The sequence below is a fragment of the Salvelinus alpinus genome, chromosome 31, assembly GCF_045679555.1.
Source record: "Salvelinus alpinus chromosome 31, SLU_Salpinus.1, whole genome shotgun sequence".
Classification (NCBI taxonomy): domain Eukaryota; kingdom Metazoa; phylum Chordata; class Actinopteri; order Salmoniformes; family Salmonidae; genus Salvelinus; species Salvelinus alpinus.
In genome coordinates, this window is record NC_092116.1 from 23,378,623 (window position 1) to 23,393,704 (window position 15,082).

The 15,082-nt window shown below is 41.5% G+C and overlaps 2 long non-coding RNA genes across 2 annotated transcripts; one reads left to right on the plus strand and one right to left on the minus strand.

Annotated features, from left to right (window-relative positions):
• The first annotated feature begins 278 nt into the window (after window positions 1-278).
• Window positions 279-6,019, plus strand: LOC139561350 (uncharacterized). The gene is made up of 3 exons (XR_011672113.1): window positions 279-438; window positions 1,759-1,864; window positions 5,847-6,019. It is a non-coding gene; the product is annotated as an uncharacterized lncRNA (long non-coding RNA).
• LOC139561349 (uncharacterized) lies at window positions 5,953-13,382 on the minus strand. The gene is made up of 4 exons (XR_011672112.1): window positions 13,251-13,382; window positions 13,083-13,170; window positions 6,274-6,395; window positions 5,953-6,179 (listed from the first exon to the last, which is right to left on the minus strand). It is a non-coding gene; the product is annotated as an uncharacterized lncRNA (long non-coding RNA).
• Between the last annotated feature and the right edge of the window lie 1,700 nt (window positions 13,383-15,082).

Sequence of the window (15,082 nt, forward strand, 5' to 3'; positions counted from 1 at the left end):
AGGAAGAATCATTTTTCATCCATGTATACGGCTAATAGTCTAATTACATGATCAGATTTTATACGTATCTAATTTGGTCAGAAAGTCATTTTTCATTGCAAGTTAAAGTGTACTGTTAGCTATCTTTCTCACGTAGTTTACTGCACTGTGAATCCTTAAAGAGATGTGTGGGGCTAAGGCTTAAGAGTGTGTGAACAATGCTGAATGGGTGTAGACAAAGATGAGCTCTCCAGTAGGCGTACTGTACCAAAACATTCACAGACCATTTTCTTAAAGGTGGGGTTACAAGTTTATCAACTTTCAAAGCAGGATTACTTTCCCATTGCTCATCAACTGTGCAGTGTATGATATAAAAAATGTATAGCTCTGAGTCTCTTACTTTTATCCAATGTAAAAAAATACCATTTCAAATTTCCTGCATAGGACCGAATCTAAGTGGTGAGTCACATTTCTGATTAAGCTTCATATTGAATATATTTTTACAACAATAGAGATAGATACTAACCTGAAAATATGAGGAACACCCAAAGTTCCATGGTTGTATTGGTATTCCCTAATACATGGGAGAAAAATATGAATCAAATTCTAAATAAATTAAACAATTATTAATTTAAATTATACATTTAAATACTAATCAATAATACAACTTGATTCATGTTAAGTCTCTAAACAAAAGTTAAACTGCTAACTGTTTAGGTTTTCTGAGTGTGATTTTTCTATCAATACAGTAGTTCTAAAGTACCTCTAAGTGAGTGTTCACTATTTCGTACATTTACATTCTGATAAGTGCATGTACTTTCAATGTATAATATGTTATAGAATTATAGAAAATGTCTTACCAAAATGGTTGCTGCTTGTCTTGGTGTTCAGGCTTCTGTGAGCTCCTCAACTGATATGCATACGTTTCTCTTTTGATTTTATGTCGGGCGGCATCCCAAATGGCATCCTATTCCCTATATAGTGCACTACTTTGACTAGGGCCCATAGGGAATAGTAACCGGCCTAGTAACCGGAAGGTTGCAAGATTGAAATCCCCGAGCTGACAAGTGAGATGTACATTTGAGCTGTACATTCCATCTCTGGCAGTTACAGTAATTACAGTTGAACAAGGAAGAATAATCTACATTCCAACACTATCAAGCCAGTAAGCAACTTCTGGTAACACTTGTTAGATACTTTTTTGGTACAGTGGTTTAAAAGTTGTAGCATACAGCAGCACAGCTTGCATGGTGCCGGATAATTTTTATTTTATTTCACCTTTATTTAACCAGGTAGGCAAATTGAGAACACGTTCTAATTTACAATTGCGACCTGGCCAAGATAAAGCAAAGCAGTTCGACACATACAACAACACATAGTTACACATGGAGTAAAACAAACATACAGTCAATAATACAGTGAAAAATAAGTCTATATACAATATGAGCAAGTGAGGTGAGATAAGGGAGGTGAAGGAAAACAAAATATATATATAAATAAATAAAAATATAAAAAGGCCATGGTGGCGAAGTAAATACAATATAGCAAGTAAAAAAAAAAAGTAGAGTAGAGATAGTAGAGATAGAAAAAGTAGAGATAGAAATAATGGGGTGCAAAGGAGCAAAATAAATAAATAAATACAGTAGGTAAAGAGGTAGTCGTTTGGGCTAAATTATAGATGGGCTATGTACAGGTGCAGTAATCTATGAGCTGCTCTGACAGCTGGTGCTTAAAGCTAGTGAGGGAGATAAGTGTTTCCAGTTTCAGAGATTTTTGTAGTTCGTTCCAGTCATTGGCAGCAGAGAACTGGAAGGAGAGGCGGCCAAAGGAAGAATTGGTTTTGGGGGTGACCAGAGAGATATACCTGCTGGAGCGCGTGCTACAGGTAGGTGCTGCTATGGTGACCAGCGAGCTGAGATAAGGGGGGACTTTACCTAGCAGGGTCTTGTAGATGACCTGGAGCCAGTGGGTTTGGCGACGAGTATGAAGCGAGGGCCAGCCAACGAGAGTGTACAGGTCGCAGTGGTGGGTAGTATATGGGGCTTTGGTGACAAAACGGATGGCACTGTGATAGACTGCATCCAATTTATTGAGTAGGGTTTTGGAGGCTATTTTGTAAATGACATCACCGAAGTCGAGGATTGGTAGGATGGTCAGTTTTACAAGGGTATGTTTGGCAGCATGAGTGAAGGATGCTTTGTTGCGGAATAGGAAGCCAATTCTAGATTTAACTTTGGATTGGAGATGTTTGATGTGAGTCTGGAAGGAGAGTTTACAGTCTAACCAGACACCTAGGTATTTGTAGTTGTCCACATATTCTAAGTCAGAGCCGTCCAGAGTAGTGATGTTGGACAGGCGGGCAGGTGCAGGCAGCGATCGGTTGAAGAGCATGCATTTAGTTTTACTTGTATTTAAGAGCAAATGGAGGCCACGGAAGGAGAGTTGTATGGCATTGAAGCTCGCCTGGAGGGTTGTTAACACAGTGTCAAAAGAAGGGCCAGAAGTATACAGAATAGTGTCGTCTGCGTAGAGATGGATCAGAGAATCACCAGGAGCAAGAGTGACATCATTGATGTATACAGAGAAGAGAGTCGGTCCAAGAATTGAACCCTGTGGCACCCCCATAGAGACTGCCAGAGGCCCGGACAACAGACCTTCCGATTTGACACACTGAACTCGATCAGAGAAGTAGTTGGTGAACCAGGCGAGGCAATCATTAGAGAAACCAAGGCTGTCGAGTCTGCCGATGAGGATGTGGTGATTGACAGAGTCAAAAGCCTTGGCCAGGTCAATGGATACGGCTGCACAGTATTGTTTCCTATCGATGGCGGTTAAGATATCGTTTATGACCTTGAGCGTGGCTGAGGTGCACCCATGACCAGCTCTGAAACCAGATTGCATAGCGGAGAAGGTATGGTGGGATTCGAAATGGTCGGTAATCTGTTTGTTGACTTGGCTTTCGAAGACCTTAGAAAGGCAGGGTAGGATAGATATAGGTCTGTAGCTGTTAGGGTCAAGAGTGTTCCCCCCTTTGAAGAGGGGGATAACCGCAGCTGCTTTCCAATCTTTGGGAATCTCAGACGACACGAAAGAGAGGTTGAAAAGGCTAGTAATAGGGGTGGCAACAATTTCAGCAGATAGTTTTAGAAAGAAAGGGTCCAGATTATCTAGCCCGGCTGATTTGTAAGGGTCCAGATTTTACAGCTCTTTCAGAACATCAGCTGACTGTATTTGGGAGAAAGAGAAATGGGGAAGGCTTGGGCGAGTAGCAGAGGGGAGGGCAGTGCTGTTGACCGGGGTAGGGGTAGCCAGGTGGTAAGCTTGGCCAGCCGTAGAAAAATGCTTATTGAAATTCTCAATTATAGTGGATTTGTCGGTGGTGACAGTGTTTCCTATCTTCAGTGCAGTTGGAAGCTGGGAGGAGGTGTTCTTATTCTCCATGGACTTTACAGTGTCCCAGAACTTTTTTGAATTTGTGTTGCAGGAAGCAAATTTCTGCTTGAAAAAGCTAGCCTTGGCTTTTCTAACTGCCTGTGTATATTGGTTTCTAGCTTCCCTGAAAAGTTGCATATCACGGGGGCTGTTCGATGCTAATGCAGAACGCCATAGGATGTTTTTCTGTTGGTTAAGGGCAGTCAGGTCAGGAGAGAACCAAGGGCTATATCTGTTCCTGGTTCTAAATTTCTTGAATGGGGCATGCTTATTCAAGATGGTGAGGAAGGCATTTAAAAAAAATATCCAGGCATCCTCTACTGACGGGATGAGATCAATATCCTTCCAGGATACCTCGGCCAGGTCGATTAGAAAGGCCTGCTCGCTGAAGTGTTTCAGGGAGCGTTTGACAGTGATGAGTGGAGGTCGTTTGACCGCTGACCCATTACGGATGCAGGCAATGAGGCAGTGATCGCTGAGATCTTGGTTGAAAACAGCAGAGGTGTATTTGGAGGGCAAGTTGGTTAGGATGATATCTATGAGGGTACCCGTGTTTACGGAATTGGGGTGGTACCTGGTAGGTTCATTGATAATTTGTGTGAGATTGAGGGCATCAAGCTTAGATTGTAGGATGGCTGGGGTGTTAAGCATGTTCCAATTTAGGTCGCCTAGCAGCACGAGCTCTGAAGATAGATGGGGGGCAATCAGTTCACATATGGTGTCCAGAGCACACCTGGGGGCAGAGGGTGGTCTATAGCAGGCGGCAACGGTGAGAGACTTGTTTTTAGAGAGGTAGATTTTTAAAAGTAGAAGTTCAAATTGTTTGGGAACAGACCTGGATAGTAAAACAGAACTCTGCAGGCAATCTTTGCAGTAGATTGCAACACCGCCCCCTTTGGCCGTTCTGTCTTGTCTGAAAATCTTTTAATTGGGGATGAAAATGTCAGAATTTTTGGTGGTCTTTCTAAGCCAGGATTCAGACACGGCTAAAACATCCAGGTTGGCAGAGTGTGCTAAAGCAGTGAACAAAACAAACTTAGGGAGGAGGCTTCTAATGTTAACATGCATGAAACCAAGGCTATTACGGTTACAGAAGTCATCAAAAGAGAGCGCCTGGGGAATAGGAGTGGAGCTAGGTACTGCAGGGCCTGGATTCACCTCAACATCACCAGAGGAACAGAGGAGGAGTAGGATAAGGGTACGGCTAAAAGCTATGAGAATTGGTCGTCTAGAACGTCTAGAACAGAGAGTAAAAGGACGTTTCTGGGGGCGATAAAATAGCTTCAAGGAATAATGTACAGACAAAGGTATGGTAGGATGTGAATACAGTGGAGGTAAACCTAGGTATTGAGTGATGATGAGAGAGATATTGTCTCTAGAAACATCATTGAAACCAGGTGATGTCATCGCATATGTGGGTGGTGGAACTGAAAGGTTGGATATGGTATAGTGAGCAGGGCTAGAGTGAACAGGGCTACAGTGAAATAAGCCAATAAACACTAACCAGAACAGCAATGGACAAGGCATATTTACATTAAGGAGAGGCATGCTTAATCGAGTGATCAATAAGGGTCCAGTGAGTAGAGGTTGGTTGGGGTCACGGCGATCCAGACAGCTGGCCGTGTAGATGGCTATCGGTAGCAAGATAGCATAGGATGGAGGTCTATTTTTAGACACCTCGTGCGTTTCCGTCGGTAGATTAGTGGGGTTCCGTGTGGTAGAGGGGATAAATCCAATTGGCAAAATAGATATAGTGACCCAAGAAAAAAATTGTCCGATATACTTATTCAGATAGCAGCCGATAAGACAGCTAACGATTAGCGGGCCCCAGATGAGCGTTCAGGTAACGTCGCGACGGAGGTGCCAGTTGGATAACTCCCTCGGGCAGAATTCCATGGCACATTATTTAAGTGTCAGCCATTAATGCTAGCTAGCTAGTTTGACCACCAGAGGACATCTTTGAGAAGCATTTGATAGCCTTCAACAGTGGCTGTACTAGAGAATTTAAAACATTTTTGTAAGAACATGGTATATGGGACTGATTTTAAGAAATGTTGCTTAATTTGATATGGTGTTTCTAGTCCAAGAAAAACTCTGGGTTTCTGTTAGGATGGAATGGAAAATATGGCGCTGTACAACGTAATGGTCGGGAGTAGGCTACAGTACTGGGCTATTTAGCTAAAGAATCCCTGTCGTGTACCAGTCGTGTATAGACGTAATGGAAATATTTGACCTTTTTTGCCACTTCTGACACACGGTTGGATCCCTCCTTGGGGCACTACTTGTTGAGTAAAGAAAACACTTAACAATCACAATACAGTAACTATTGGTCACTTATGTATTATTATTCAAATATTATATTCATTATAGAATTGTGTCAGTTATTAATGATAAACCTTTAAACTGCACTCTTCCTCCCCATCTCTATTTTTCAGCTCCAGATGACAAAACCTGCACACAGTCCAAGGGTTGCAGGTCTGCCGACTTCCTTCTGGTCACACATTGTAGTCAGATAAATATCCAATAAACCAAAGACATTGCTTTAAGTGTGAATGTACTTTATTGCAGATATTTTCCTCAAATAAAATAAACAAGTTATTACAACTGATTTACATTGTGGATAGTGTGTGTGTGTGTGCGCATGATTAGTTTTATTTTTCCTTGTCCGCCACCCATCTCTGCTTTGTCAGTCTTGATAGGCCCAGTGTATGCACTTTTGGGTGAGGCTGTCAGGCAGTTGTGGAGTGCATGGCAGATCTGAAAGAGAGCTGCACAAAGTGACAGTAAGTATACTTATCAACAACATGTCTGTCTGTGCATCTGTTGGTGTGGGTGAGCATATGCAATATAATTCTGAATTACCTGTATCCATCTGGGAATCCTCAAAAGTGTCTCCCTTCACGGCCAGTGTAGTAGGAACTGGTGCAGCCGGTAAATATAACACCACAGCAGGGGAATGCCGTGACTGCATCTACTACGCAGATCTAAAAGAGGAACAATTTTCTTAACTGACAATAATCATACAACTAAACAGACTGAATGAGTGTAAGGCCTGGATTCAATCAGATCAAGTGTTAAGCGGTGATAGCTGACACCTGCATAGCTGATGTTTTGGCGGTGTCTGAGGTCGACCGATTATGATTTTTCAATGCCGATACCAATTATTGGAGGACCAAAATAGCTGATTCCGATTAATATATTTATATTTGTAATAATGACAATTACAACAATACTGAATGAACCCTTTTATTTTAACTTAATATAATACATAAATAAAAATCAATTTGGTCTCAAATAAATAATGAAACATGTTCAATTTGTTTTAAATAATGCAAAAACACAGTGTTGGAGAAGAAAGTAAAAGTGCAATATGTGCCATGTAAAAAAGCTAAGTTCCTTGCTCAGAACATGTGAACATATGAAAGCTGGTGGTTCCTTTTAACATAAGTCTTCAATATTCCCAGTTAACTTCTTACGTCTGAGATCGGCTGAGATCCCGTTAACTTCTATAGGATAGGGGGCAGCATGTTCACGTTTGGATGAAAAGCGTGCCCAGAGTAAACTGCCTCCTACTCAGTCCCAGATGCCAATATATGCATATTATTAAAACTGTTTGAATCATGTCTGTGACTATAACATAACTTATTTGGTAGGAAAAACCCAGAGGACAAACCTTTTAGATTTTATTTTTTTAGGTCACTCTCTTTCCAATGGGTTTTCATTGGGAATAAAGGACCTTCCTGCAGTTCCTATTGCTTCCACTGGATGTCAACAGTCTTTAGAAATTTATTGAGGTTTTTCCTTAGAGAAATGAAGAAGTAGCCATGTTCAGAATGAGGCTTGAGTGAAGTGTACTGTTTGTTAGAAGTGCATGACCAGAAAGCATGCTACACATTGTTTTCCTCCGGTATTGAACACAGATCATCCCGCCTTCAATTTTATCGATTATTTACGTTTAAAAATACCTAAAGTTGTATTACAAAAGTAGTTTGAAATGTTTGGACAATGCTTACAGGTAACTTTTGAGATATTTTGTAGTCACATTGTGCAAGTTGGAACCGGTGTTTTTCTGGATCAAACGCGCCAAATAAATGGACATTTTGGATATATAATCGACGGAATTAATCGAACAAAAGGGCCATTTGTGATGTTTATGGGACATATTGGAGGGCCAACAGAAGAAGCTCGTCAAAGGTAAGGCATGAATTATATCTTTATTACTGTGTTTTGTGTCGCGCCTGGAAGGTTGAAATATGATGGTCTGTGATTGTTAGCTGGGGTGCTATCCTCAGATAATAGCATTGTTTGCTTTCGCCGTAAAGCATTTTTGAAATCTGACACGTTGGCTGGATTCACAACAAGTGTAGCTTTAATTTGGTATATTGAATGTGTGATTTCATGAAAGTTAAATTTTTATAGTAATTTATTTTAATTTGGCGCTCTGCATTTTCACTGGATGTTGGCCAGGTGGGACGCTACCGTCCCACATATCCCAGAGAGGTTAACGGGATTGACATGACAGCCAGTGAAAGTGAAGGGCGCCAAATTCAAACAGAAATCTCATAATTAAAATTACTCAAACATACAAGTATTTTACACCATTTTAAAGATAAACTTGTTGTTAATCCCACCACAGTGTCCGATTTCAAAAAGGCTTTATGACGAAAGCACACCATCTGATTATGTTAGGTCAGTACCTAGTCACAGAAAAACACAGCCATTTTCCAGCCAAAGAGAGAAGTCACAAAAAGCAGAAATAGAGATAAAATTAATGACTAACCTTTGATTATCTTCATCAGACGACACTCATAGGACTTCATGTTACACAATACATGTATGTTTTGTTCGATAAAATTCATATTTATATCCAAAAATCTTAGTTTACATTGGCGCGTTATGTTCAGTAATGTTTTACCTCCAAAACATCCGGTGATTTTGCAGAGAGCCAAATCAATTTACAGAAATACTCATAATAAACATTGATAAAAGATACAAGTATTATACATGGAACTTTAGATAAACTTTTCCTTAATGCAACCTCTGTGTCAGATTTTTTACTTTACTTTACAGAAAAAGCACGCCATGCAATAATCTGAGTACAGTGCTCAGAGACCAAAACAAGCCATATAGATATCCTCCATGTTGTGGAGTCAACAGAAGTCAGAAATAGCATTATAAATATTCACTTACCTTTGATGATCTTCATCAGAATGAACTGCCAGGAATCCCAGTTCCACAATAAATGTTTGTTTTGTTCGATAACGTCCATAATTTATGTCCAAATACCTCCTTTTTGTTCGCGCGTTTAGTTCCAAAATCCAAATTGATGACGCGCAGGCCAGACGAAAAGTAAAGAAATTCCATTACAGTTCGTAGAAACATGTCAAACGATGTATAGAATCAATCTTTAGGATGTTTTTAACATAAATCTTCAATAATGTTTCAACCGGAGAATTCCTTTGTCTGTAGAAATGCGATGGAACGCAGCTAACTCTCACGGGGGCGCGCCTGAGTGAGCTCGTGGCACTCTGCCAGAGCCCTGACTCAAACAGCTCCCATTTCCTCATCCTTCACAGTAGAAGCATCAAACAAGGTTCTAAAGACTGTTGACATCTAGTGGAAGCCGTAGGAAGTGCAATATGGCCCCATAGACACTGTATATTGGATAGGCAAACCTACAAACAGATTTCCCACTTCCTGGTTGGATTCTTTCTAAATTTTTGCCTGCAATATGAGTTATGTTATACTCACAGACATCATTCAAACAGTTTTAGAAACTTCAGAGTGTTTTCTATCCATATCTACTAATAATATGCATAGCTTAGCTTCTGGGACTGAGTAGCAGGCAGTTTACTCTGGGCACCTTATTCATCCAAGCTACTCAATACTGCCCCCAGCCATAAGAAGTTAAGAAGTTTTAGGTTGTAGTTATTATAGGACTATTTCTCTCTATAGCATTTGTATTTCATATACCTTTGACTATTGGATATTCTTATAGGCACTATAGTATTGCCAGCCTAATCTCGGGAGTTGATAGACTTGAAGTCATAAACAGAGCTGTGCTTCAAGCATTGCAAAGAGCTGCTGGCAAACGCAGGAAAGGGCTGTTTGAATGAATGCTTACGAGCCTGCTGCTGCCTACCACCGCTCAGTCAGACTGCTCTATCAAATATAAAATCATAGACTTAATTATAATATAATAAACACACAGAAATACGAGCCTAAGGTCATTAATATGGTCAAATCTGGAAACTATCATTTCAAAAACAAAACATTTATTCTTTCAGTGAAATACGGAACCGTTCTGTATTTTAACGAACGGGTGGCATCCATAAGTCTAAATATTGCTGTTACATTGCACAACCTTCAATGTTATGTCATAATTATGTAAAATTCTGGCAAATGAATTACGATCTTTGTTAGGAAGAAATGGTCTTCACACAGTTCGCAACGAGCCAGGTGGCCCAAACTGCTACATATACCCTGACTCTGCTTGCACAGAAGGCAAGAGAAGTGACACAATTTCCCTAGTTAATATTGCCTGCTAACATGAATTTCTTTTAACTTTTTAAATATACGTGTGTATTAATTTTAAGAAAGACATTAATGTTTATGGTTAGGTACAACGGTGCAACGACAGTGCTTTTTTCGCAAATGCGCTTGTTAGGCTGTGATTCGATGATAAATTAACAGGCACCGCATTGATTATTTGCAACGCAGGACAAGCTAGTTAAACTAGTAATATCATCAACCATTTGTAGTTAACTAGTGATTATGTTAAGATTGATTGTTTTTTATAAAGATAAGTTTAATGCCTGCTAGCAATTTACCTTGGCTCCTTGCTGCACTCGCGTAACAGGTGGTCAGCCTGCCACGCAGTCTCCTCGTGGAGTGCAATGTAATCGGCCATTATCCGCATCCAAAAATGAAGATTACCGATTACGAAAACTTGAAATCGGCCCTAATTAAATCGGTCGACCTCTAGTCTGAGGTGTATCTGCGTTGGATCTGTCAAATCGGTAAGCAGCAGCTCTACACCGTCCTATTAACGTTATAAGTTCAGAACGAGAAAGTGTAAGTTATATAGAAATAATGATGCTCAAATTCAAAATCATTAAACTAAATAAAGAGATTTCTATCAGCCAAATCGAGGTGTAGATTACATCTCAAATTCCAGTGTTCTAACTTGTAAACAGGGCTGCATGAGATTTCTGTTAATGCGACTCCGTGCAGCCAATGACAATGTCCACGTTAGGTATAATGTCAGGAGCAGCTTGTGGATATGACAGCTTGTTCTACAGTTCTACCAAAGACACCACCAAAACAACCGCTATGTGGATATGACAGCTTGTTCTATAGTTCTACCTCAGACACCACCAAAACAACCGCTATGTGGATATGACAGCTTGTTCTATAGTTCTACCTCAGACACCACCAAAACAACCGCTATGTGGATATGACAGCTTGTTCTACAGTTCTACCTCAGACACCACCAAAACAACCGCTATGTGGATATGACAGCTTGTTCTACAGTTCTACCTCAGACACCACCAAAACAACCGCTATGTGGATATGACAGCTTGTTCTACAGTTCTACCAAAGACACCACCAAAACAACCGCTATGTGGATATGACAGCTTGTTCTACAGTTCTACCTCAGACACCGCCAAAACAACCGCTATGTGGATATGACAGCTTGTTCTACAGTTCTACCTCAGACACCGCCAAAACAACCGCTATGTGGACATGACAGCTTGTTCTATAGTTCTACCTCAGACACCACCAAAACAACCGCTATGTGGATATGACAGCTTGTTCTATAGTTCTACCTCAGACACCACCAAAACAACCGCTATGTGGATATGACAGCTTGTTCTACAGTTCTACCTCAGACACCACCAAAACAACCGCTATGTGGATATGACAGCTTGTTCTATAGTTCTACCAAAGACACCACCAAAACAACCGCTATGTGGATATGACAGCTTGTTCTACAGTTCTACCAAAGACACCACCAAAACAACCGCTATGTGGATATGACAGCTTGTTCTATAGTTCTACCTCAGACACCACCAAAACAACCGCTATGTGGATATGACAGCTTGTTCTATAGTTCTACCAAAGACACCACCAAAACAACCGCTATGTGGATATGACAGCTTGTTCTACAGTTCTACCAAAGACACCACCAAAACAACCGCTATGTGGATATGACAGCTTGTTCTACAGTTCTACCAAAGACACCACCAAAACAACCGCTATGTGGATATGACAGCTTGTTCTATAGTTCTACCTCAGACACCACCAAAACAACCGCTATGTGGATATGACAGCTTGTTCTATAGTTCTACCAAAGACACCACCAAAACAACCGCTATGTGGATATGACAGCTTGTTCTATAGTTCTACCTCAGACACCACCAAAACAACCGCTATGTGGATATGACAGCTTGTTCTACAGTTCTACCTCAGACACCGCCAAAACAACCGCTATGTGGATATGACAGCTTGTTCTACAGTTCTACCAAAGACACCACCAAAACAACCGCTATGTGGATATGACAGCTTGTTCTACAGTTCTACCTCAGACACCACCAAAACAACCGCTATGTGGATATGACAGCTTGTTCTACAGTTCTACCTCAGACACCGCCAAAACAACCGCTATGTGGATATGACAGCTTGTTCTACAGTTCTACCTCAGACACCACCAAAACAACCGCTATGTGGATATGACAGCTTGTTCTACAGTTCTACCTCAGACACCGCCAAAACAACCGCTATGTGGATATGACAGCTTGTTCTACCGTTCTACCTCAGACACCACCAAAACAACCGCTATGTGGATATGACAGCTTGTTCTACAGTTCTACCTCAGACACCGCCAAAACAACCGCTATGTGGATATGACAGCTTGTTCTACAGTTCTACCTCAGACACCACCAAAACAACCGCTATGTGGATATGACAGCTTGTTCTACAGTTCTACCTCAGACACCACCAAAACAACCGCTATGTGGATATGACAGCTTGTTCTACAGTTCTACCTCAGACACCACCAAAACAACCGCTATGTGGATATGACAGCTTGTTCTACAGTTCTACCTCAGACACCACCAAAACAACCGCTATGTGGATATGACAGCTTGTTCTACAGTTCTACCTCAGACACCGCCAAAACAACCGCTATGTGGATATGACAGCTTGTTCTATAGTTCTACCTCAGACACCACCAAAACAACCGCTATGTGGACATGACAGCTTGTTCTACAGTTCTACCTCAGACACCACCAAAACAACCGCTATGTGGATATGACAGCTTGTTCTATAGTTCTACCTGAGACACCACCAAAACAACCGCTATGTGGATATGACAGCTTGTTCTACAGTTCTACCTCAGACACCACCAAAACAACCGCTATGTGGATATGACAGCTTGTTCTATAGTTCTACCTCAGACACCACCAAAACAACCGCTATGTGGATATGACAGCTTGTTCTACAGTTCTACCTCAGACACCACCAAAACAACCGCTATGTGGATATGACAGCTTGTTCTACAGTTCTACCAAAGACACCACCAAAACAACCGCTATGCAGCAGTTGGCTGAAGCGGATGTGATTAAATAGAGCCCCAAGTGAGGGAGAGAGTACATGTATGTGATAATTACCTGTATCACCTGTCGTGGCCGGTGTAGCAGATGCAGGGGCAGACGACTGCAGCTGTTAAGACTGGTTGAGCTAATAGGGGTGTCAGATCTAAAAGAGAGAGGAACAATTTTAAAACGTAAAAATAATTATACAACAAAACAGAGTGAGTGTGTGTGTTTGATAAATACCTGGACCACATCACACTGCTTCAGGTCTACAAGCCTCTGGAAGTTCCAGCGTGCCACTCCAGGCCTGGAACAGCTTGGCCTGTCACCCACCGAGCAGGTTGGCAGATCTGAAAGATAGGCACAATATAATTTTAATGGCACAGTAGTACATAGAGCCATGACTACATGGAACTATATTCCACATCAAGTAACTCATGCAAGCAGTAAAATTAGATTTAAAAAACAGATAAAATACACCTTATGGAAGAGCGGGGACTGTGAAGAGACATGCATATACACACACGATAACATACACACACGTACACAAGATTTTGTGTTTTAGATTTGTGGTAGTAGAGTAGTGGCCTGAGGACACGCACTTAATGTATTGTAATGTCTTTAAAATTGTATAACTGCCGTAATTTCGCTGGACCTGAAGAAGAGCAACTGCTGTCTTGGCAGCAGCTAATGGGGATCCATAATAAATACAATACAACAAATGAATTACATTTGTGTGTGTTTGGCAACCCACAGAGCAGACTTCATTTTCCCAACCGCTCATTGTACTTGCCCTTGCAATCTGATATGTGTGTTGTGTTATTATGACTTAGAAGTGTCAACCTGACCACATCCTTGTAGTAGGCCATTCCATTCAGGGATTAGCTTTGGGGAAAATGACTAACAGTGTACAGTAAAAAGGATATCAAATATTCAGATCTGGATTGACAAGTAGACTAAATCATGTGAAGTTACAAACCTCTATGGCTGAGTCTACACTCAAGTTAAATAAAAGAAGTAGAGTTTTTTAACAAAAGCATCTGTTACGTGGGCTCTGAGTGTGTTCCTGTGTGAGGGGGGCACCTTGGAGGCGTAAGCAGGGCCGAGTCAGAGGAGAGTAATCTGAGAGTTTGTGGATTCAAAGATACTCTGCTATTGGTCGGTTGCGGGCGACTAGAGCCGTCCTGACACTGAATTGATCACAGTGGGGATTGGTGCAGTCTGTGAGGGTGAGGGGCCAGGGTGACTGTGTTTTCTGTGTGAAACACGGTACTTGGTGAAGCCCTATTGGAAGAAGGACCTCGTTCTGAAAGTGTCTGTGTGACTGTCTAAGTGACCCTCAGAGGTGGTGAATTCCAATTATTTTAAATGTGATAGCCTGTCACGTTCCTGACCTGTTTTCTCTTGTTTTGTATGTCTTTATTGGTCAGGGCGTGAGTGTTGGGTGGGCAGTCTATGTTTTCTATTTCTATGTTGGGTTTTGTGTTCGGCCTGGTATGATTCTCAATTAGAGACAGGTGTGTATCGTTTGTCTCTGATTGAGAGTCATACTAAGGCAGCCAGGGTTTCACTGGTGTTTTGTGGGTGTTTGTTTCCTGTGTTAGCGTTTGGGCCACACAGGACTGTTGCAGGTTAGTCACGTTCGTTGTTTTGTTTATTTGTAGTGTTTGTTGGTTTGCCATTAAAATCACGAATACCTCCTACTCCGCATCTTGGTCCGATCCATGCTCCTCCTCGTCTGAGGAGGAGAACGACATTGACAGCCGTTACATAGCCAGGTATGCCCTGGGTTACTCTGTGTGAGTGTTTTGTTTTGTAGGAGCGTTCTGTGTGGGCGCGGTAGGTTGACTCTGTGTGAGTAACCTTTCAATTACGTTCTGATGTTCTGTGTGGACATCTGACCAGTTCTGTGTGGGTGATCATTAAAGTTCTGTGAGTACTTAAGGAATTTCTGTTATAACTGTTTTTCTCTCCCTGTGTGCGTGAGAGTGAGAGTGAGATTTTGTGTGTGTGTGTGTGTGTGTGTGTGACTAAGGAGCCATGGGTGCGCTCGGGAGCAAAGAACCAGGCATTCC